The sequence below is a fragment of the Megalopta genalis genome, chromosome 14 (genome assembly GCF_051020955.1).
Source record: "Megalopta genalis isolate 19385.01 chromosome 14, iyMegGena1_principal, whole genome shotgun sequence".
Classification (NCBI taxonomy): Eukaryota; Metazoa; Arthropoda; class Insecta; order Hymenoptera; family Halictidae; genus Megalopta; species Megalopta genalis.
In genome coordinates, this window is record NC_135026.1 from 2,198,649 (window position 1) to 2,224,205 (window position 25,557).

At 51.2% G+C, this 25,557-nt stretch overlaps 1 protein-coding gene across 5 annotated transcripts in view; it reads right to left on the minus strand.

Moving 5' to 3' along the window:
• Nucleotides 1–25,557, minus strand: part of LOC117225726 (uncharacterized) — a 380,710-nt gene that overhangs the window by 83,678 nt on the left and 271,475 nt on the right. For all 5 annotated transcript variants that reach the window (XM_033479453.2, XM_033479451.2, XM_033479452.2 and 2 more), the window contains exon 4: nucleotides 7,700–7,813. The gene's annotated coding sequence lies outside the window, so the exon portion shown is untranslated. The remainder of the gene's footprint in view (nucleotides 1–7,699; nucleotides 7,814–25,557) is intronic.

Sequence of the window (25,557 nt, forward strand, 5' to 3'; positions counted from 1 at the left end):
GCTCGTTCTCTCTCCGGGCTGTCCTCGCGGAAAGCCGAGCCCTTTGCTCGCCCAGCGCGACCCGGCTTTTACCAAACTGTTTCGGCCGATACCTTCCGACCTCGCAATTTCACGTTCGGATTCCCTGCCGCCGGAAATGTCATCCCTTTGAAGCAAACGAATCCGTTTCGGCGTAACAGTCTGTTCGAATTTTCGCGATCTTTCGCGTTCGTGTTCCAGGAGCAGACGCGATTCGCGCCGAGGCACCGTAATTCGGGAAACGTTTTAATAAAGTGTACCAGCTTGAAAGCATCGAGGAACGTAGCTTTGAAATAAATTAAAAAGATTAGAACGATTTCGCATCGGATTTTCATGTTTATCCAATTTTCTGCAAACGTCCCGATACTTTTGGTAGGGGCTGTACAGTAATGTCTCCCTAATTGACGCCGAAATTGTGCGGAAAAGTGGACAATTTGGAAAGAGGAGATACGATTGTTTGAGCCTTGCAGCTCGTTTTTACAATTGTTGACAATCGATGAGCATAAAAAACGAGCCACAAGGCTCGAACAATCGTATCTCCTCTTCCAAAATTGTCCATTTTTGTGGACAATCCGAGCGTCAATTAGAAAGACATTACTGTAGATCGTAGATCACGTTGGAATCGCAGAAACCGCGACGCGACGCGACAACCATACTTTGCGAAGAACCGTGTCCGCAAGCGTATTAGCGTGAAAGCAAGAGTTTGCCGTTCGTTTCAAAGTCAAACGGCGCATAACGCGTTTACGTCGCGGAAGAGTTGGGAAAAGGAGCTCTAAAGCCGGCGTATGGCTCGCGGGACGTCGTTTGGGAACGAGGCTCTCGTTCGCGGGAGAGAATCGCCGTTATCTTCTCCGCTCGTAACCTTCGAACGCGCGAATAACAACACGCGGAGCCTATAAATACGGAAAAGATCCGTGATCGGACTCTTCGAAGAAGAGAACTCTTCCTCTCGATCGCGCCACTTTTCGATCGTTCCATCTCGCGAGTGCTCGAGCGGATCGAACCCTTTTTGCCGGTGTTTGGTGGAACCTGGATCGTTCTAACTGGATTAAGTGCCGGATTAAATAACACCGTCCGACAAAATCAAACTTTTTTTCTGATTTCCTATAGCTACTATGAAATTCTTGTAGAGCTTCACTCCCCGAATAAGAATCCGAAAACCGAATTGCTCCATCACCCACAGTTTTCGAAAAAAACGAACTTCTGTAAAAACCTAAAATTTTCGACAGAAATGAGGTATTGCATGAAAAGTACAAACGTTAGAAAATTCTAATCGGTCTTAAAAGATAGAGGAAAGTTTTTCGAATATAGTGGAATACAATTTATTAATTGTTTTTGGTCTTAAATAACTATAAATTAATGTCAAAGTTTAAAAAAGTGTCGAAGTGCGCAGTTTTTCCGCAATATTTTTGTATTTTTTAGAAAAGTTCTTTGTTCAGCACGAAAACTCTACTCAGGATCGGATTCTGCAGACATTTCTGAAGAAGAAACGGCCCGGTAAAAGAGTCCGAACGATGTACATTTCGAGTAGATCGAGAAAATGTTCGTCGGCAACATGTACACGATGTTTTGGCGCCATGTGCTTCGCTGCTCGCTTCTCTCTGTCCGACAGGACCGAAGCTATGCGTAATCAACACCGATGGAGGGATCCAATGGGGTACTCACTTAGCGTGTGGGGCGTGCTACTTTGAATTTTTTTAGTACTTCAATGTGCTGTCTCCTTTTACATATTTCTGTGGATAATAATCACCAAACTGTGAATCATAAATTAAAAAGTACGAAAAACATGGTTTTAGGAATATAGAAGAAAGATTATTAATTTTCAAATGGAGAAATAACAAAAGAAAAATAATGAACGAAAATATTCATTTTATTCTGAATTTGGTCGAATTACAAGTATATCGTGTATACAGTTATCATTTAAATTATAGCGATAATACGATCATGAATAAATAATCATTTTCAAAACGTTAAACTTCTTGAAACATATTGTTAAATATATATTTAAATATTTATTTAATTATATGGCGTAGAAGGCAAAATTATACTAGTGTTAGAATATATTTTCGTTACCCACTGCAAATACTCTGATGTGATTTTTTTCGTAAAATATATCACAGTTTGGTGATTATTACCCACAGAAATATGTAAAAAAAAAACAGAACATTGAAGTACCAAAAGAAATTCAAATATTATTTACGAACAGTGGGTGCCCCATTGGGTCCCTCCATCGGTGTTGATTACGCATAGCTTCGGCCCTGTCGGACAGAGAGAAGCGAGCTGCGAAGGATATGGCGGCAAAACGTCGTGTACATGTTACTGTCGAACATTTTCTCGCTCTACTCGAAATTTATATCGTTCCAACACTTTTACCGGGCCGTTTCTTCTTCAGAAATGTCTGCAGAATCCGTTCCTGAGTAGAGTTTTTGTGCAGGAGAAACAACTTTTCGTAAAAGTACAAAATTATTGCGCAGAAACTGCGCACGTCGACAATTTTTTAAACTTTGACATTAATTTATTGCTATTTACGACCAAAAGCAATTAATAAATTGCATGCCACTATGTTTCGGAAACTCTCCTCTATCTTTTTTTCGTTTTTTTAAACACCGATTAGAACTGTCTAACGTTTTTACTTCTCATGCAATACCTCATTTTTGTCAAAATTTTTGAGTTTTTACAAAAGCCCGTTTTTTTCGAAAACCGAGGGTGATGGAGTAATTCGGTTTTCGGATTCTTGATCGGGAAGTGAAGCTCTACAAGAATTTCATAGTGGCTATAGGAAATCAAAAATCGTGTCGGGCGGTGTAATTAACCGAACATTCGAATCGGAGGCTGGATTAAATTTTCCGTCGAACGCATGTCGGATTTTTGCGAGAAATAGTGTATTTGCAACGCGGTTTGGACAAGAGAGAGTCGAAGTCTGGAGCATCGGCGCGGAATAATTCGTGGAAAAATGGGCGAAGCACGCGAGATAGGAGAGAAGAGGTTCCGCGGATTCGTTCCGGTCGAAACGGCGACCACAATTAACAGCTTCGACGAAACCCGTTGTTTCCGCGTCCATTCTTTTCGGCGAAAAGCGCGCGCCCGCAATAATGAAGCCAGGACGGCGCCGCGCCGCGCCGCGCCGTGACGCTTTTCATTAAGCTTGAACGTGGCGTAATTGCGTTAGCGTTCCGTGTGCCGCGCACCCTCAATGCCGCTGAACCAACACATCGTCGCGGCAAACCGGCAAACCGTCGCGCCGCGCCGTGAAACGGAAAGAACTCGGGCTGGTTCGGTCTCGAAAAACGCACCGCGTTTCCCTGTACGCTCGCCGAGTCGTATTCTTGATGGCGCAAACATAATAACTTTCTTGTTTCGCCGTAAAACGCTCCGGCAACTGGCAACTTTGTTAGGAGACGGGGGTTGGGCTTCGCCGTCGCGGATGGCTAAGGGGAGGTTAATGAATTTAATCGCGAATTTATGTCCGACGCGCGAATTGATCTCGAATTTCGAAGAATCGCGAGTCCCGATTTATCTCGACGTCTTGCTGTTTCAATTTCGATACCTGCTCGAACCTTAGTTTATTCTTTAGAACAAAACGAAATCTTGTTCTCGCGCCATCCATCTCGTTAAATAAGAAACTCGTGCACCCTTGCCCGACGTAACGCAATTAACCGGGCTTATCAGCGAGCATCGAGGTTGCATGCTTATGATTTAGGTTAAACCTGGGTTGGATTTAATAACAGCTCACCGCGTCGCACGCAACATTGTCACTGCCGTGTCATTTATTCGCGCCTGCATTATGCAGATCGCTGGCGTCGATGGAAATGCTGATGCAGTTTCGCTCGTTCCGAAGCTTTCCGCGCGCGACGACTCCCTTATAAACAAAGCGATCGATCCTGTGTTGCGCACCTAATCTTTTTAAGTTCGAGAAAAGCTGTTTCGATCGCTTTTTACTTCGACGGGCGCGTCTAATCTGCGTCGATAAAATTGCCGCGCGAGCAAAGGGTCTCGTTGCAACTGCGGGAAACGAACGGACGGAAATAATCGAGAGACCCGACAAAGACGGTCCCTCGTTTGCGACCCCGAACGGATTAAAAGAATCCTCGATAGCGGAGAATTTATGGATCGCGGAGACAGCGAGGGGAGGGGGAGGGCAATCGCGAGGGAAGCGAGGAGAGCCTCGGTGGAACTGAATTATCGTGTCCCGCGGAGTGGGTACCGACTCTTTAAAAGGCTCTGTGTTTCTGTTTTCTCTCGTCGAATCGGGAAGAGCGAAAGCGAGTCGGCTGTCGCCGGTTTCGTTCCTGCGATAAAACGTTTCCGCGAGGAAACTCGGGCAAGAGGGAAACTGCGGTAATTGAAACGCCTGCGCGGCAGAAGCGGGGCAAGGACTGCTCGAGATCCGGATCCTCGAACGATTTCTGGAGGATGCTAACCTCGAGATCGTTTCAGCGGCACGCGCGATTTAGCGGCTCGCGACTTCTCAGTCGAAAATTGCGAATCGAACGCAATTTTCTAAATAAAACGCGGCGTATCTTTGTTCGTCCCCGATTTAAATAAAGGGCCGATAAACAAATGGTCGCATAAATATCGACCAGGGTTCGTCGCGCAATCTCAAGGAGAAAGCAGCGCTTATGACAAAATGCGCGTTTGGGCGCGCGAGCGTTGGGTGCCGACGGAACGTCGACATTTTGGCAAAAGACGGGAGCGAATTCACCGGATCCGGGCCCCGGCCGCGTTCCTCCGGAGACCGATAGCGAGGCTAGGAAGGCCACGAGGCGTCCCGATTAAACTTCCATCGTTGTTCCCGACTAATTCATACGCGTCGCGCGATATTCATGAATCCGACATTCCGAGCGCTTCGAATATTTCATGCGACCGCTCCGCGAGACGGGGCTCGTCCCGGCCGAATCACGTTCCCGTAATTACGCGGCCCCGGATCGGGCAAAGAAATCGTAGACACGCGCTAAACGTCGCGTCGTTCCGCTTCCATCGATCGCGACCCCGCTCCCGCCGGAATAATATTATAATTATTCTGTCGAGATGGAATTTGTAAGCGCGGCCGCCAGGCAACTTCGGGATCTTGTTAGCCGTACGCTCGACGGAAAACTCGAAAACTCTTTCTCAATTAGTCTGGAATCCTGCCAACGCGCGAGCGCCATCGGCGGAATCTTCTCGCGCGCGCGCGCGAGGAAATCTGCGAGCCGATCGTTCGCAGATCGATCGGCGTACTCGGATCGTTTCGCATCTACGAGAAAAATGAACGAAAAGAACGCGGAATCCCGCGGATTATTTCTTTTGTCGTATTTAAAGTGAAAGTACAGTAATGTCTCTCCAATTGACGCTCGGATCGTTCACAAAAATGGACAGTTTGAGAAGAGGAGACACGATTATTCGAGCCTTGCGACTCGTCTTTATAGTCGTTGACAATCGATAACCACAAAAAACGAGCGACAAGGCTCGAACAATCGTATCTCCTCTTCTCAAACTGTCCAGCTTTGTGGACAATCCGAGCGTCAATCATTGTGCACAATATGAGCGTCAGTTAGGGAGACATTACAATGTACAACGAAATGAATTGCTTCGAATTTCTTATTTCCGTTCGACGACGATAAAATGATATTTAGATAGGAAACGTTTATTTATAGACGAGCTTGCGCCGCTTTCAAAATGAACGGTCCACGTTGTATTATAATGCTATAGGTTACATAAAATGACACGCTATATACTCGATCGGAAAAAGAAAACCGACGAGCAGAGCGTTTATGCGCAAAGCTGATCCGCACTTTGGCCCGCGATCGCGTTTTAAACGGTCGGAATTTTCATCGGCCGTTTTATTTCGGCGTCGTAAAAACGTTACAGTGTCATAAACCCCGGGCCGAGCTCTCGAACGTATTTATCAGCGCGGAAGGAGGCTCGCGGCCGGATCGGGATCTGAATCGCGCGTTAATTCCGAAAACAGCGGAATCGTCTGGGAGCGCTCCGTATTTGGTCGCGACGGATAAACGAACGGGCCGCGCCCGGTGAATTACTCCCGGGCCGGGATAGGCTGTTTACGATAATAGCCGAGCCGTCGATTTACAGTAATTTTACACGCGCCTAATTAGCAATTCCGATCGGGCCGGCCCGTCCGTCCGTTCCGCGACCGGTTCGATCGGCCAATAACGCGCCCGACACATATTTTCTGGCTCCCATAACCATAACCGATACGCGGGACTCCCGCGGATCTCTTCCGCTCGCAAATTTAACATTCACTTTTGCCTCCTCGATCGCTCAATTTTCCTGAAATTCTATTTACAAGCTCGGACGCGCGTCGCGATTTAATTGCGCGATTTATGGGCGCGCATCGTCCGAGAGCATACAGGGTGTCCCAAAAAACGATTCCTCCCGTCCTCTGGCACGCTGAACGCGACGAGACGAAAGTCTTATCCACGAACATCGCGCGCAAAGAATTATTCGAAACGCAAATATCGCGCGATAAGAGAATAGAGCCCGGCCCGGCCCGACCGGGAGCAAAATGTGAACCGCGCGAGGGAAGCCGGCCGCGGGAACGCCGCGTCGGGGAATATTAAATAATAGAGACAGACCGGGATTACGCGAATGCCTGGTTTATAAAGCAACGACGGGGGAACCGCCGTCAAAAATGAAGGAACGGCCACGAAAAGCGCATTCTGCCGCGGCGCGGAACGTAGGTCCGAGGCCAACGGTGTAATATTTACGCCGACACAAGCGGCTTCGTGCTCCGAAGCTATTATCGCGACCGGATTACTCGGATTATTTCGAATACGGTTCCGTCGAGAGACGCGTAATTGCTTCTGAACGGGCCGAGTTCGAGGAACGATTCTCGATCGACGGTCGAAAAAAAGCTCGAAGGACGGAGCGATTCGTAGGCTGACGTTTTCGTTACAGGTTTAGCGTTCAATCTCATCGAACAGTGCCGCCAAATAGACGGTGTTACGGTCGCAGCGTTAATCTCTTCCCCGTTAACGCCGCGACGATCCTGGCGCAGATAATTATAAATACAATAAACGCTGGACAAAGCTCGCGATAAGAGCGCGTCATGAATTTCTTCGCGGAATTAGTCGGCATTAGAGGCCGCGTTAACCTTGATTCACGGCGATCCATTAATTATCGAGACGGTAAAACGCTTCGCGACGCGCTTCCGTTGAGCAGTCTTTACGATCCGGCCGCTTAATGCCGCTTCGGTGCCGTATATCCGACGATTTGAATCTGAAATATGCCGGCGCCCTTCCATATAACGTAGCACCGCCGAAGGGATTCCGTGGCAGAGACCTCCGTTGTGTCGCGACAATAAGCGATAAAGTGTCCGCGGTCGCGGGTCGCCGGCAGAGTAACAGCGTCTGCAGGGAGCTAGTTTTCACGTCGCGTCGCGTCGCGTCGGCACGAACCGAGAAATCGATTCGCGTATCGAGGATACACCGCCGATCGAGCGATCGATTCCGCGCGTTCCTCGTCGCGACGCTTCCTTATTTCCGACAGCGACGGGACGGGTCGCCGAACGCGTTTCGCAATGCAACGGTCCGCGGGATACTTTAAAAATCGGAACACGGAAGAAGACAAGATATTGTCCAAGAAAAAAGCAAGAAGTCAACGAAAAGGTTCGCCGTATATATTCGTCGTGAAAGTGGCCGTCGTTCGAAACATAAAAGACAGACGTAAAGAGGTTGTACCGTACCTGGTGTGGCTGCAGGGTGTCGGGGATGGGCCGGGGTGCTATTAGCCAGCGGTGCTTACGGGGCGCATAAGCGCAACCTCCACCTCCGAGCTACTCCGGCTTTGTCTCTGCATCCTGAAAAACCGAGAAATAACCGGGGTGAGTTTTAACGGCGTCGAGCGTCGTTTAAGTAAACGTAGAGAGCCGACCCGAGAGCTAATACCCGGCTAATAGCGGCGAAAATACGGTGCGACTTTCGTCGAATCCCGAAAGGATCAACGCCACGCGATTCGTTCGATTCTTTTTCAATTCGCGTTGATTCGCTGCCTTTGCCGAAGCATCGTCTCGCGTCTCGCGAAGCTCGTTTCCGCGTTGGCTGATATGTATAGGGTGTTCCGACAATGTCTCGTAATCCGGAAATGGGAGGTTCCTGAGGTCATTCGAAGCAACTTTTTCTTTTGCGAAAATGTTCTGCGAGGCTTCGTTTACGAGTTATTAACGAAAAACACTGACCAATAAGAGGCGAGCTCGGCTGGCGCGCGGCGGCCCAGTCAACGAGTGCACGGAGCCCAGTTCCGCTCATTGGCTCGGCCGTCTAGCGCCAAATGATCTCGCCTCCGATTGGTCACTGTTTTTCGTTAATAACTCGTAAACGAAGCCGCGGATTGCATTTTCGCTAAGGAAAAAGTTGCTTCAAATGACCTGAGGAACCCCCTACTTTCGGATTGCGAGACATTTTTGGGACAGTCTGTATAATAATCCGGCTTCTCTAATTATCCCGGACGCGTAGGCCGAAACACGCCTCGTCTCGTTCCGACAACGGTCGACAGCGTTCGCAATTTTCGCTCTCGCTTTGAAACTCTCTCTTCCCCTCGATTACAATACCGCTTTCAGGTACAAGGTGGAAGTTTGATATTAAAAAATATATCGAATGAACGGCAGTTGGCCGACGATTGATGGAAAATGCAGCCCGGCGCAGCTGCCCCATGGGGTCCGCCGCGCGCGTTGCATCGATATTCGAGCGGCGTGTACGATTGAACGTCGATGCACGCTTTACTACCGTCTGCTATCCGCTGCGTTCAAGAACCGCCGACTAGTATGCAGCTATCGTCGTCAATTTCGGCGGTCGTCGACGGTGCAGCGGCAACCGAAAACTATTTTCTGTAACGGCGTCGTTGCCCTCTTCCGACGAAAACATTCGCCCGCCGCCGCATACTTTTCCGCGGTTAGGACGATCCTTTCCTGGTTTCTCAGGTATTTTATACGAGGACGGTTTCCATCGATCGTCCGCGAAAGATCTCGTCGCTGTTCCCTTTTCTTCGCAGCACGACGACGACGTTGCACAATTTTTCTCTCGCGCAGCGATATCGGTGGAAAGTCGTGTGTGCAGAAGCGGATCGAAAGTAAAATAGCTCGCAGTCCGTAAACCCGCAGTTGGGGGGGGGGGGGGGGGTCGTAAAAGGTTCGCAAGCTCGTTAATCGAACGTTATCATAGCTGATCGCGTACAGTCTTCGAGCCGTAATTAGCTAATGAATTACAAATCGGCTCGCGTCGCGGGTACGCGTGCCGGTTAACGAGCATCGAAACAATACGGAAAGCGCAATCGCGCGTTTTCTTCTTTTATTTTGTTCGGCGAACGATAGGGCACGCGGGAGTTCTTTGAACTCTTATGTAAAATATTTCGGTTCCGAAATACTTTGAAACGTCGGGGCGAGAACGGTGCGCGATGCGAAACTGCGAGCGTTTAATTGTTTCGCGAACTCTCTGGCGCTGAACAAATCAAACTGGCTGGCGCCGCGAGGGACTCCCAGCGGCGGATAATATAAAACGGTATCACGGTTGAACGCGAAGGATAAGATTAATTATTAACAGCGAATCTGTCGGCGATTAAAACCGGCGCTCGCGTTATTCGATATTTAGACGTATCGGCGAACGTATCTCGCGGAATTTTCGAATCGAACGAGCCGTTTGTCATTATCGATACTGAAATTGCAATGGCGCTTTTGCGTTCGTCCGTCATTTCCGCGGAAAATCGAATGAACTCGCTTTTCATTTCTCCGTTCGGCGACTACGCTCGCGATCTTTCGTGCGAAATTCGTCTCGTTTAAGCGATCGAGGGAGCCGGATAAATGTTCGTTTCGGTCGGCGTTTCCTGGAACCGATGCTGGAAATTTTCGTTTCGCCGGCGTAGATCCGCGGTTTAATGATCACGGTTAACGGTTTAATCGCACGCGGAGCTGCGTTTCGCGCGCGTAAACTTCCGCGTAGGATCCGCGTAATGGGCTCGGGTAGGGCGGTAGCTGCTCCGCTCTTCGCGCGGAACTTTATATTGGATTTCATATTTAATGCAACATACACCGTTGCGGCAGCGATCTCTGCCTTCGGATAAATTATTTATGCCGGGTCCCTTTGTCTCTGTCCCGCGAACGCGCCGGCCGAGCGTGAACGAGCGAGAACGAGCGAGAAACATAAGGAAAATAAAGAAAGCAGAAGAGAGGCAGAGAGAAAGTCGGCGGAAAATAGTGGAAAATAGAGAGAAAAATATCGAGAGAGGAAAGAGGACGAGGAGATGGCCGTCGAGAGTTCGCGATAAGTCCGGAACCGAGCGAACGGCGTCGATCCTCGGGGCGTTTACGATGAAATCTTGCTGACTCGATAGGACCCATGGAATGACGTTAAACGACACGGATCAAACCCGGTCCATTTTCCCGTCGCGTCCGATATCGTGTTCTCGAAAATTGTTTCAGCGGCGGCTTTCGCGCGAAACCCTGCTCCGGGAGGGAAACCTCGGACGATGGTTCCGGCGAGAAAGACTGGGAGGTAACAGGTGCGATATGTTCCGAGTGTACGCCAGAGCGAACTAATTGGTTCTGGAACCAATCGACTCGTTCGTCGCGGCATCGACTCGCCGCGAGCGGCGAAACTTTTGCTTCGGTCCGCGGCGAAATTATCTTTCGAAGTTGACTCGAAGCTTATCAGCACTCTTTGCTTCTTCGAGTTTTACACAAAAATATTGAAACGGTTTTCTCGAGCCAGGCTCGGAATAAAGCTGCGAGCAGCATCGATGCCGCGAGGGCCACGCCTCCTGATTCCTTTCGGAGCGTCTCGCTCTCCGCGTTGCCCCCTCCATCGAGCCGAAGAGGCGCGAGGCGCTCCGAGAGGAGCCTGGAGGCGTAGCCTCGCACTTCGCGTTGCCCCCTCCGCCGAGTCGAAAAGGCGCGAGGCGCTCCGAGAGGAGTCGGGAGGCGTAGCTTCGCTCTCCGCGTTGCCCCCACCGAGCCGAAGACGCGTGAGGCGCTCCGAGAAGAGCCAGGAGGCGTGGCCCTCGCGGCATCGACGTTGCGCGCAGGCTTATTCCGAGCCCCGGCTCAAATCGTATCGTCTTTCACCCAGTTCTCGCAGATACGTGCAATCTAAAAGACACATAGAATCTCTTAAACACGTGCAGACAATAGGTCGTACGATGGAGAGATAAACGATCCGTGTAAATCTCTCGCAGGAGGAATGCAATCTATCGGCTCGATCCTCGCAGCAATTACTATTAATTGGGAATCCCTTGAATGTAAAAGCAGAGTTCCATTTCAATCCCATCTCGATCAGCAAATTACAATCGAGTTCGTGCATTCGGGGGGAATTCGTATTCGTGTCTGGGCGGAGCAGTTCGATCGACCTTGAACGATGAAACGCCGGAGCGTCTCGCAGGATCTCTTCCAGGATCGCCGCGAGGTTCGCTCGCGAAATTGATGGACCCAGTCCCTCCCCCCCTCACCCTGCCGCGGAGAAAAACGTTTCATGGTAATTTAACGAGTCGCCTTCTTCCGGGGCGAGACGGGACGCGTCGGGCATTCCGCGAGGCGGCTCACGTGACGTAATAGAAGCCGCATCCCCTGACGCAGATGCTCGTTCCCGCCCCTCGGTCCCGCTGACGTTCGATGGACGATCCTGTCCTCGATGACGCCAAGCGCGCCGAGTTTCTCGGACGTCGAATTTCGACGCGCTGAAAACTTCTCTGTTTCAGAGCCCGGAAACGGAAACGAGACGAAAATAAGATTCGCTTCGTCGCGGCGATATCGCCAAATTGTTCTCGCATCTTCGGATATCGATGTCGCTCGATGAAAGAGGGATCCTTCGCGTTTACGACTTCATCGTGCACGGGCCCGATCGATGTCTTCTTCCCGCGGTAATAGGAGGCTGATACTGTGCGAGCACCGGAGACCGGCGCGGCACCGTATCATTAGCGGTTTACGGTGGTAAGGATCGACTAGACACCGGTTGGATGCCTGGCATTATCCTCTCTGTCCCGTTCGTCTCTCGTATCTGGGTTATACTTTCGATACGGTCCCGACACGCTAATCGGCGCGTCGATGTCCGAGGATTCCTGGAGACGGGCCGGCGAGACATCCGATCGCCGCGTCGCTCGAGCACGCGAGTCTGTTAGCCGGTCGATCATTCTTTCGCGAGCGAGTTGCAACGATCTTTTCTTCCTTCAATACGCGCCTTGGAAACGATTCTCACGGCGGATTCTTGCGTGGAACTGTTTACGACCCAGCATCCGCTTATTCATCGCGGATCGATCGAGCGGAATCGCGGCAGCTCGTCCAATTTAACGGAGTTAACGTCTTCGATTATTCGGTAACAGTGTTAAATTAAACGTTAAGTCGACGTCGAAGCTATCGGTTGCTATACATCGTGAAACCGTTAATCATTTAATTTATCATCGTTTCGAGATGCGCGTTTTCTCGCAGGGAAGCGTCAACGATAATCAACTTCCGATCGCTCTCGAAGGTTTCCAGGGTCCGCGGATCGCGGCCAAAGTTCAAGTTCACGCCGGCCTCCCGATTTTGGATCGAACGCGGGTCCCCGGTTCTTATTTCAAGGATTCCCCCGGGGAGGATCACATGCCGGGTGCACGATTTTACGGGAAAACGGACTATGCAAATCGAGGGAGGCAAACTGCTTCCGTTCCGCGCGAGGAGGAAACGCGACCGAGTTCTCGAGTTCTGCCGCGAAGATTTATCGAGTGTCCCGATCGACGGACAAGTTGTTGCTCGAGGTATCGTCCGATGGAGCTCGCGCAACCGCAGAGTCGTTTTCACCTCCCAGCCGTCCATCCGCGGACAAATCTGGTCGCGGCGACAGAGTTCAGAGAACCTCGGTTGCTTCTGCCCGACGATCGATTAACGCCGGTCAACGCCACATCGTATACATAGTTGCTTCCAGAGATTTAACGCCGTTTGGCGCCGTTTCGCCAAATGTCGACGGATTCTCTGCTCCGGTGTCCGGCGAATAGCCTCGGCGACGAGGTTCCTGTCGGGCCCAGAGACGGCCCCTTTTTCAGAGACGGCTTCCAGTCAAAGGTCCCGGAGCACCGCGCAGGCAGCAAAACAGCTCGGTAGCCTCGTTAACCGATCCCCAAGTTCAGCAATTGGATTCCGCGCGAGCCCCGAATCCGGCTTGCTTTACAATTCCGCGGGCGCGTCCGTCGCGGAGACGATAAATGTAAATTGCCGAGCGAACGAAACTCGAGCCGGTTTCGGCTGAACCAATTAGCGCCGTCGAACCGAAGCGGAGCGGTTCGTTATCGTCGAGTTAAGTCCGCGTAAAGTCCTCCGTGGTAAAGAGCCGAGGCGAGCTCCGGCGAGAGTGGACAGCTCCGCGAGGGAAACTGCAAAACGCCAATTAGCGGCGAGGTACACGCAACGCGGCCCGATAATTCGCGAAAAGTCGCTGTTCACGGAAACTTTTCCGCGAGCCCGGCGCCGAAGCTGCAAAGTGTATCGCCTCCCGACGAGTCCTCGGCCACTCGAGACAAACGGGAAGTTGGCGAGTTTGAATCTAAAACGAGCCGGCCACGGCGAACTCCGGGGCCAAGGCGGTTTTGTATTCCGCGGTAAACGCGGCGAGCGACTTTCCAGAGCTCCCCGGAGACTCGCCGAGCGATACTCTTGTCCCGCGAAAAGCCGCGAGCTTCTTCCCTTTTCTTTCAATGCCGCGCCTTCTCGCCGTGTGCTCCCGTAATTAGCCAAGTTTGCTTAGGCATCTTGAATGCCCCCTTTCATCCGTCTCGTCCGCTAATTAACCAGCAGCGACCGGAGCCGTCCCACTTTGCTCCCGTAAACTGTAACGCGTTCGACGCCGCGGCCCAGCCATCGAAAACGCGATGCGATTTTCAGAAGCGTTTCGATCCTCGATGCGACTTTTCGACGGTTTTAATATTCGGTCGAAATCGATAGATAGTTTCCAACGGGTCCCTTCGACGATCTCGAACGATCGGCCGTCTCCGGCTCGGTTCCCCGGCCAACAATTTCATCGAAAGTTCCGTCGCGCGAGGAAAAAGCGCTTTCAGATGTCGTTCTCATTCGCGCGCATGATTTCCAGAAGTCCTCGAAATCCCCAACTACTCCCGAGTTAATTTGTAACTTCGAGGGAACTTCCGAGGTAGGTACGGCTCCGGCATGGCGTAAAACTTCCAAGGTCTGGCGAGATTGAAACTGTTAGGAATGATTTAAGGATTTCCCGTCGCGCGCGAGGAGCCTCTCGGTGCTTATCTTTTTATTCTAAATAAGAGAATGCGAACAAACCCACCGTTCCCGGGGCTTTTAGTCGTCAATTTTTACGTTATATTTGTTGTCGGAAACTGGATAACAAAGATCTATGCTCCGCGTCTCGGTGGACCCCGGTGTCCGAGCGTTAAACGCAGTGTTTCGCGATTCCGAATCGGATCGTTCGACGTTTCAAACTCGCGCGAATTGATAATAAAAATATAAGAATCCGATACAGAACAAGCGTGCTCCTTCTTGTTGATACATTTTCTCGTCTGCCTCGACGGCGGCGCGTCCGACGACTCAAGCACAGGAGGATGATAAATCGAGGTCTGCGAGTTTAGGAGGAAATTTTCGGGGTATCGAGAGCACCGTCGACAAAGTTCATTCCGCGTTTCAGCATGCGATGTTCATCGATTAGTCAACGTAATCCGTATTTTGATCGACGACGGTCGTTCCGGGTAGCGTAAGCGTAAGCGTAACCGTAAGAGTCTCCCCAGTGATAAATCGAGCGGGAAAGGCAAGACGAAAGGAAAGGGAGAACCGCTCGCGGCCGGGCCGGTGATCGATCGCGCGAGCAACGAGGACCGCAACGCGTGCCGTAGAAAAGGAGGCTCCAAGGCAGCCATGACCGTTTTCTTTCCTCGCGTCTGACCTCTGCCCCCTGACCTATTTCCACCATCTTCCCGCCTCTTCTCCTTTCTCCCTCTATCTCCCCCCTCCCCCCTCTCTCTCGCTTTAATATTCCGAGGAACCGGTCGGTATCGACTATTCCGTATCGCGAAATCTTCTCTCGATTCGCTTTGCCGACTTTTGCCACTTTTCCGTCGACAACGTATCAGCTCGCCTTTCGACCTCTTACCTGCGCGTCTCGCAGTTTTTATTACGCGTCCCAGAAATTTGTATCGGACTACAAAAGAGTTCTCGATACAAGCTTGAACGATCTCGAAATAAAAATGTCGTCGAAACGTTGACCTTTCCCGGCTGCGTTTCCCCGATCGTCGCGTTAAAAGCTCCGACAAATTGTATTCGTTTCGATCGCTGCGCTTCTTTTTCCGCTCTCGTTCCGTCCGTCTTCTATTTTTCCGCCGATCAATTCGTTTCCTCGGCCGGCCGTCGCGCTATTCGACCGCAACCGCGCAGCCGGAAAACGCGATCCAACCGAACGAGGACCCGTCGAGGCAGCGTTTCGCCGGTTACGATCCAGCGGATCCAGCGATCCCGGCCGGTGTTTTAACCGGTCGGTCGTTTTAGACCGACGCGAAGAGCTCCGCAGCGGTGATTCGTTTAGAGCTCGGCGGAGGATTCGCTCGCGATACGGAAAGCGATATTTGTTTGCCGCCTATTCGCGCTTCGGGATCGTTGAATGTCGCCCGGCGAATCGTGTGAATTTAATTACAGCGTCGGTGAATCGACCGCTTTCGAGCGCGAAGAAATAACCGCGAGATTGGCGAAATAACCGGGCGCTGCGGAAACCTGACGTTTCTGTTCGCCGCGCGAGGGAAAATCGAATTGAAACGAATCTAAACCGGGAACATCGGTAAGGAAACACATCGCGCGTACCATTCTTTCGATACCATTTCCAGAGAGCGGTATTTTTCAGCGAAACGTTCGCCTCGAATTCGAAACGGCGGATTTTCATTTTCGTATCGTTGCATCCGACTTCTGCGCCGATATATGAACGCGTAATAGCTATTGTTGCGAAATGCGGTTCGAGTTGTAGCACGGAAATGGCTGTTATTCGGAAACAGGGGCGCATCGAATGCGTGCGTTTACAGTGTTTACCCGAGGCCCTTTTTCCTTTGTTTTTGAACGCCGCCGCGCTCCGAAACTGTTTACGTCGAAACCGTTCGATGGCCGCCGACGCGAACACGTCACGGCAACCGAAGCCGCGTAGAAAATAAAACACGAGAATACTTTTCATCTTTTGAATATCCGTTCGAACGAGCATCGCGCCTCTGCCGCGCGGATTCTTTCATCGTCGACGGAGACCCACGCTTGCGCGATTTTTTGCCGCGCGTTGACGACGCCGTTGTCCGATTTTTACCATGGAGCACTCGCCGAGAGACCGTTTTGCTCCGATCGGTGACCTTCGAGACCTTCGAGACCTTCGATTGCGCGAAAATTTCGGGACGAATGTCGGACGAATCGTTTTCGCCGCGATCTCGAGCGACGATACCGCAACAATGGCGCGAGTACAAAGCCATTTTTAACGCGGAGCTAACGCAGATTTTACGGTCCCGTGGACTATTAAACCAGCGGGGTAAACGGCGAATTTCGCGAAAAGTTCTAGTTTAAGAGCGGATCGTTCCGGCCGGCGGAACGGACTTTAACGGTGGCATTACCGTTAAGGTGCGGCGCTGCTTGCGAAACAAGGTCCCGTCCGCCGTCGGAACTTTCATTTTTTCCTTCGCTGACCGCGAAACGCGGCGCATCGCGTTTTGCGGCCTGCTCGGATAATTCCTCGCGCAAAGACAGCGCGGATTACGCCGTCGTAATAATCCTCGGCTGCTCGCAGGGCCCCGCCCCCTCGACCGTAATCAGCGTCGTCCCCAAAGGAGAAAGTAGTTGCGGTCGTTTATAGTCCGGCCTCGGACCGCTCGGAATGTCCGAGACTACTTGATAATCGACCTCGGTCGACCGGTCGACCCTCCCGGCCCGCCGACCGCCGAGGAACTCTGTTACGTTGTGGGAATCTTTGACGAGGAATGCTCGGCGAACCGGTGTGTTGGTAATCGGAAATGCCGCCGGGGACCGGTCATTAGTAATTACGGCGAAATATGCCCGTAATCCTAATGGATCTCCGGACGGATCGCGCCGATCGATCGCATTTTATCCGTTTCTACCGCCGTTCGTTTCAATTTCGTCGACGCGCACGGCTGCTCCGGATACCACGATCCACGAGATATTTACAACCCGGCGCATCTTGTACGTACGAAATTGAATTTTGCGACCCGCGCGACTGTTGCGCTCCGAACGGTTCCCTTCGAATGCGAATAAAATTATTTTGGTACGCGATGTGACAATTTTTAACGGCGCCTTGAAGTCGCCGCACGAACGCGGATGATCGAAAGGCGAGTCCTGGTTGGTTATAAAAGAGAAACGGAGCAAAATATTTGCACCGCGTGGCAGTTAGAAGCAAAGTTGCATCGAAGCGCGGTAATAAATCGGCTCGCATTAAATAAAAGGTCGCATAAAACGTCGGAGCTAATCGAAGCGCATCTGTCACCGGGTTCCGCTGTCGCCCGCGAAAAATCTGCGAAACGCGTTCGACGGTCGCAATTGCAGCGATCGCGGTGCGGCAGCGGTGCATTAATCCGAGTCCACGTCTATTTTTCGGTTTGGTACACGCGCTCTGCTCGGTGTCCTCGGGTTTCCGAAAACAACGCGGATTATTGTCGACGGGCCGGTCGATTGCCTCGTCGCGACGCGCTCGCGGGACGAACGGGCGCCGCCGAAATCTGGATCGCCATCGAAGGCTCCCTCGATCCGCGAGCCGACTCGCCGGAAATCGTTCGCGTCGCTCGCGCCGCGCCGGATTGAAATATATTTTCACCGGCGCGACAAAAGTTCCCGCGGACGAAGATAAATCGCGCGCGAACTTCGCTGAGCGGCGAGCGCTCTCCTTTCCGCGCGAGGCAAACTCGGAATTGGAAATGAAGATTTACAGTTGCCCGCCGCTTAACTATAAATCACCCGCGCCGATTTTTCGCTATCCCCGGCTGCGAATAAGTCGGCTGGAGTCGTCGGACATGGCGCGCTGATCCGGGAATATCGGGGACATCGGTGCTACAGGATCGAAGGCTGCCACCGGGGACTGATCGAGGGCATTTGGGGATCAAGGAGGATCGAGAATAGACGAGAGATCGAGACGAGAAGAAAGAAAGAAATTGGCGAAAATGCTCTGAACCGTAATGTCTCCCTTACTGACGCGGCGGAAATGTCTCCCTTACTGACGTTCAGATTGTCCACTAAATTGGACAATTCGGGAGAAGGAGATACGATTATCCGAGCCTTGCGGCTCGTTTTTATAATTGTTGACAATTTATAACTATAAAAACAAACCGAAAGCCTCGAATAAACGTATCTCGATTCGAAGGCAATTCGGAAGCAATTCGAAGACAATTCGGAGACAGTTCGGAGGTCACGTGACACAACTCGAAGGCAATTCGAATACAATTCGAATACAATTAGGATGCAATTCGGTGGCAATTCGGAGGCAATTCGACGGAAATTCGGAAGCAATTTGAAGACAATTCGGAGGCAATTCGGAGGTCACGTGACACAACTCGAAGGCAATTCGAATACAATTCGAATACAATTCGGAAGCAATTCGGTAGCAATTCGGAGGCCACGTGACACGATTCGAAGGCAATTCGGAGACAATTTGGAGGCAACTCGAAGGCAATTTGGAAACAATTTGGAGACAATTCGGAGGCAATTCGACGGTCACGCGACACAACTCGAAGGCAATTCGAATACAATTCAGAGGCAATTCGGAGACCACGTGACACGATTCGAAGGCAATTATAAAAACGAGCTGCAGGGCTCAAATAATCGTATCTTCCCTTCCCAAATTGTCCATTTCTGTGGAAAAATCTGAACGTCAGTAAGGGAGACATTACTGTAGTTGCGAATCCGAATGAACCGCCATCGCAGACGTCTATCGTCTTTTAGACTATAAATTCTCTATCGTAGGACACTTTTGACGTAATCGCCTAAACCCAGTTCCCCGGTTCGACCACCCTTGTCACCCATCTTGCGCACCCAACGAGAAAATACCGCGTTGCATTAACAAGACTGGTTATCGAGCAACCTTCCGAAGGCGACGCAGCTCGTTACAAGGTACAGTAATGTCTCTCTTACTGACACTCAGGTTGTGTACAGAAATGGATAATTTGGGAAGAGGAGATACGATTGTTCGAGCCTTGCAGCTCGTTTTTATAGATACCAATTGCCAATAAATATAAAAACGAGCCAAGATGCTCGATCAATCGTATTTTCTCTACCTAAATTATCGATTTTTGTAGACAATCTGAGCGTTAAGTATGGAGACATTACTGTATTTCACGTTCGGCAAAGCGGCGAGGCGGTCTTCCTGCTCGCGGCAATATAATTCTCGGAGATAGCGACCGACCGGTCGTAAACTAATGCGACGAGCTCTCCCGGCGCCGGTCCCATTACCCAAAAACGAATACAGAACTTACTGTTTAATAATCCTCGGGAGTGTATCAACGTCTGGGCGCGCCGCGATCACACGGACAGGGGTTAACGCCGGGGTTAACGACGACTGCTGCCCTATAATGCAGCCGGTTAACCCGTACGGGAACCCCGATAGCCGCTGGTCCGACCGTTTGCCGCGCCATTACAGAGTTTTACGGAAATCTGGAACGACCGCGCTCCGTTCTTTCTTCGAAATTCCAGCGCGGGTTGTCCTCAAAGGTGGAACGGCGTTACAGTTCTTAGGAGAACGGCAACCTTTTCGAAACATAATATTCAACGAGCCCGTCGATCGCGGCGCAGGCAGAAGAGACGAAACGCATGTTTCATTGTTAACCGTCGCGTTGGCTGCGAAAGTCGTCGCGTCGTGTAAAAACCATCGTGTCTCGGAATACAGTAATGTCTCCCTTACTGACAGCTCAGATTGTCCACAAAAATGGACAATTTGGGAAGAGGAGACACGATTCTTCGAGCCTTGCGACTCGTCTTTATAGTCGTTGACAATCGATAACCATAAAAAACGAGTCAAAAGGCTCGAACAATTGTATCTTCCCTTCCATAATCGTCCACTTTCGTGGACAATCCGAGCGTCAATTAGAGAGACATTACTGTACAGTAATGTCTCCCTTAGTGACGCTCGAATTGTCCACAAAACTGGACAATTTGGGAAGAGGAGATACGATTATCCGGCTCGTTTTTATAATTGTTGACAATTTATAACTATAAAAAGAAACCGCGAGGCTCAAATAACCGTATCTGCTCTTTCAAAATTGTCTATTTTTCTGCACAATCTGAGCGTCAGTAAGGGAGACATTACTGCTCGAGCGTTGAAATTTGCTCCAGGAACGACCGCCTCCTCCGTGACTTAACCTTTTAGGCACGACGCGCCACTATAGTGGTTTCCGCGGATGTCATCTTTCAGAACGACACGCCACTATAGTGGTTTTCGCGAATGTCATCTTTCAGAACGACACGCCACTATAGTGACTTTCGCGGATGTCATCTCTCTGGACGACGCGCAACTATAGTGGCTTGCTCTAGTAGCTCACTCGCTCATCGTTTGAACCAAATAATCGTCTTCATATGCATTGTTTCACACTTCTTTTGTCTTCACATCGATTTACAACAGTCTACAGTGTGTCCCAAAAATGTCTCGCAATCCGGAAATGGCGGGTTCCTCGGTTCATTTGAAGCAACTTCTTCCTTTGCAAAAATTTTCTCCGAGGCACCGCTAACGAGCTATTAACGAAAAACAGTGACCAATAAGGATCGAGTACGGCTGACGCGAGGCGGCCCAGCCAACCAGCGCACGAAGCCCAGTTCCGCTCATTGTCTCGATCTCCTTGCGCCAGCTGAGCTCGCCTTTCATTGGTCACTGTTTTTCGTTAATAACTCGTTAACGGTGCCTCGGAGAAAATTTTTGTAAAGGAAAAAGTTGCTTCAAATGGCCTGAGGAACCCGCCACTTTCGGATTGCGAGACATTTTTGGGACATCCTGTCCTGGGACAATATCAGACTCTGTACAGTACACATCAGATTCTGCCGTCCAGAGTCGAACCTAAAAGGTTAATTCGAGAGTGATTTACGTAACGCGCGCCCTGGAAACCGTTGTTAAGGGCTCGCGTCGCGTTCGTGATCCCGTGGAATCCTTCTGCCGCATTTTCCGCGATCCGAACTCTCGACGAAAATGAAAAATATCTGCTCGGCGAGTCGCTATAAAAAAAACTGTACTTGACCGAGTGAACGGCCAGATATTTCCGGTGCCGCAATGTTCTTCAAGATAATGTCCGTCAGACCGCGTTCGAAATACAGTAATGTCTCCCTTACTGACGCTAAATTTGGGAAGAGGAGATATGATTATCCGAGCCTTACGGCTCGTTTTTATAATTGTTGACAATTTATAGCTATAAAAAGAATCGGCGAGGCTCGAATAATCGTATCTTCTCTTCCCAAATTGTCTATTTCTGTGGACAATCTCGGCGTAAATCGCTGGGACTTCTTGGCGCGGGATTCTATCGAAAAAGCGGATTTCCGGACTGGCCGCGAAACGAAAGGCTAAAGAGAAGAGAGAGGAAACATCGAGTGCGGAGTTCACCGGTGCGACCTATCGGTGATTCGGCGGTCTAATTACGCGTAATGCGGAATTAACGTGACGCGGGTCTCTCCGGTCGGGCCGGGCCGGGCCATCGTCGGCCCACCGGAACGGTGTTGGCCGTTAACGTTGAATACGATTTGGCCGGGTCATATATCAAAATGCCCGTCGATGGAACCGCGCCGGAGCCAATCGACGCCAGAAACCGCGCGATCGCGATCGGTGCTCGACGATGCTCCGATATTATACTGGAAATTATCGGGAGGCCTCGCCGAGAGAGCAGCCTGGCGGACTAAAAATCAGGTTATCGATGGTGCTCGAACAATTATTTGTCGGCGGATTCTGAAACCGCGTTCGATCCGCGAGGCGCCGTTCGATCCCTCTCGAAAGTGCCGTGAAAAATCGACGCGCTCTCGTTCGTCACCGTTGCGTTACTCGTTCTCCGCTTATCTGGCAAACGAGCCCGGCGGCACGAACAATCTCATTTGGCCGGGTAAAGTCGGGAACGCGCGAAACCCGAAACCCGATTCGATCGATCCGATCGTCGCTAATCGAATCGCCGGCGCGAAGAACGCGGACAATTTCGTTGGAATTCATGACCGAATTTTTCCGTCGCGAGCCGCCGAGACGATCGATGTCTTTGTACCACGGTCAAGGTCGCCCGAAGGTCGGAGCCCGTTCGTTTCATTGCCAATTACTCGCGAACTCTTTTTAGAACAGCGCTTGTTCGTTGCGAAGCGTGAATCCGCGAGTCGCAAAAAGAAGCACGGAACCCGTGAAATTACGCTTGTCCGGATAAAACGGCGACGGAACGTTTCACCGGATATTATCGATTACAGAAGCGCCGAATAATTATTACCGGCATCGTAATTAATATCTCGCGGTGGTGAAAAGGGCCGATTAAAAATGAACGGTTCCGAGTGATCGGGCACGGCGACCGTGGAACGTTCGATTTACCGTTTCCGCGGTCGGTAAAACAAACGGGATTCAATTACAATGGTAAAAGCGACTTTACAAAAGCACTTACGCGTTTCTCGCCGGCGGGCAGCTCGCGTATCAAAGCCCCGCGCGCGGCCCGGCGATCGGCTTTTAATCGGTAATTTCCAACGCTTAATTAACGCTCGATGTATAACGTCTGGACTTGGACGATAAATAAAGCGTGGCGGACGCGAGCGCGCGAGAGAGCCGGAGAGACACGGTGAAAGAGGGAGAGAGAGAGAGAGAGAGAGAGAGAGAGAGAGAGAGAGAGAGAGAGAGGAAACGGGGGGGGGAGACGGGAGGGGGATCGAGGTCGCGGCGCATTTCAATAAATTGATATTCGTCTCTCCGGCCGTCCGCGTCGACTGCGCGACGCGATAACGCGATTGCCAGCGGGACTCGTTAAATCATCGATAGAAAACAGGTTTCCATCGTGTCGACGAAATTTCTTTGGTTTTAGCGGTCCGCTGTGTCGCGTCCCCCGCACCACTGTGAAACGCGAAACGCGGGCCACGCTGCGGATTTTTATCCGTTTAACGGGCTTGCCAATTTGTGCGCGTTCGAACGTCCGGCCGAAGAAGCGTCCGCGATATCTCTCTGTTTTATTTACTCTCGATCGAAACAGGTCTCGTTCGACTTTCACGAAGCTGACCGCGAAGATCGTTGCTCCGTCGTTTGCCGTCCGACGACGATCTCCCTCAACGATTTGAAACGTTAATCTTAAATTCGCATGCACCTTGAACCTGTCCACCGTTGGAAACGGCACCTGCCTATTATGTCCGCGAGGGCAGAAATGACGGAGCGTTTTCGGAAATACACGATCGACGACGTTCGCGAGCAACATTTCACGCGTATCGATCGTTCGACGCGGATCGCTCCGGCATCCGGGGATCGAGAGAAACGGCGCGTTCCACTTTCTCTTTTCCCGGCGAATCGGCGTCGTCACCCTTGGTACACGAATCGCTGTTACACATTACCTAATCGCGTGGGCGTGGGCGCGCGCGGCCGAGAATAGAGCGGAAGGTGCGAGGTCGAGTGACGTCACGCGCGTTCGATGTTCCATCAAGTTCGTGGGCACTCGGCTCCGTTCCATCCTTTCCCCGGGACCAGTGCAACCAGTTTTCGGCCGAAATGCTCGGCGACGGAAACGCTGACGGCGCGACGCTGACACTGACACGGCGACGGCACCCCGCGCTCCTCCATTCAACGGAGAATTATTTGCTCGCGAATAATTGTTTCCCGCGAACGTGTCCTCGAGGAGCTCCTCCCACGTGGCCGTGCAATCTGCGAAGTCCCACGCTCGCCGCCTGCCGGAAATAGAGGAGCTTTCGCCGGGCTTGCGACCTCTCGATCTTTCCATTTATCTCCCGATCTTTCTACGGGTCGCTTCGCGAACCGCGATTGCTATCATATGCGCATTGACCGACGTGTATTTAATATGCAAACTGCCCCGAAAGGGAAGCGACGGATTCTTCAGGTTATTAGGAGCAATTTTTTCCTTGGCGCGAATGCAATCCGCCGCTTCGTTCAAGAGTTATTAACGAACGAACGGCGGCCAATGAAAGGCTGGCGCGAGGCGGCCGAGCGGGCGAGGCCCGGCTCCGCTGATCGGCTCGGCCGCTGCGCGCCAGCCGAGCTCGCCTCTCATTGGTCGCTGTTCTTTCGCCAATAACTCGTGAACGTTGCCTCGGAGAACATTTTTGCAAAGGAAAAAGTTGTTTGAAATAACGAATTGTTTCGAATGAGCGACTTTTCCGACACCCTGTATCGCGATTCGATCTCCGCGATCTATTTTCCATAGCTAAATATAAACGTGTCGTGCGCCTTATTGCCCAGCGGCCCGAGCTCGTTAATCATCGCCCATTAGAGAGTTCGCCGAACGGCCCGGCCGAAATAATCGGAATTCGGCCGTCAACTAAATGACACTGTTCCGCGCTCGCGGCTGCTCCGCGTTTGACATTTATCGCGCGGCATTTCTCCAGCTATTTCGCGACGCTTCAATTTTCCCCGGGGAATATTCTCGGCCGGCTTTTCACGCGGCTCGCGAAAAATCTCCGAGCAGGGTCGGCCTCGCGACGCTCGCGAAATTTTCCAGCACGGTTTTCCGCGTTAAAAAAATTGACGGACGGCGCTGCAAACGGACGCGGAACGTTCCGTTCCCCACGTGTTTTTCGACGTTATTTTTCACGGACAGAGCACGAGGCTCGCGCGAGTCGACGTTTCGGTTCTCTTGTTTTCGATTGCAATGGTTTTCGCGGCCGGACGAAACCGCGGCGACGGTTCCCGGGCTCCCGGAATTTAGGAAATCGTTTCGAGAAGCCCGTGAAACGCTTTTGCGAGAACGCGTCTGGGGACGGTCTGCGCGAAAATAAATTCCGACGGGCGCGATAAGATAGACACCGGCTCGCAGAGGCAGTCCGACGCTCCTATTCGCGGCAAGACGAATATAATAAGCGTCAAACCGTCCCGGGCGTTCTCGCTTTACGCGAGCTCGAGTCTCGAGGCGAAGAAACGTTCTTTCATCGAGAGAGCTGTGCACCGTGCATCGTGCACCGTGCACCCGGCGCGCCGCGAAATCGATCGGCCGAGCACGCCGAGGCTTTAATGGCGGAACAAAGAGAATCGCGACGGTCGAGCGAAAGCCGGGAAAAGTTCGACCGAACTGTCCGACGAGCGCCGTTCACGGTCAAAGCGCGCAAGTTGCCTTGGTACGGTTAAATTGATCGCACGAATTAGTAACGCTAATCTTTAACCGGTTTTCAAAATTAATCGCGACGCGAAGGAACAAAAATTGTTCCTGCTTGATCGAAAGAAACGAGGCGTACTCTTGATCATTTTTATCACGCAGAAATAGCGCAACGTTCCTAAATTTAGCGACCGACAAATTTGAGCGACGCTCGAATGGACCTCCGTATTATTTCCGGCGTATTAATTATTCGCACAAGCGGATATCGAATCGTAGGTTCGGACTAAAATCGCGTTCGAATCGGAAACAGCGCTAAAAGTGGGATCAAATAATTATACACGTTCGGTAGAACAAAGAATT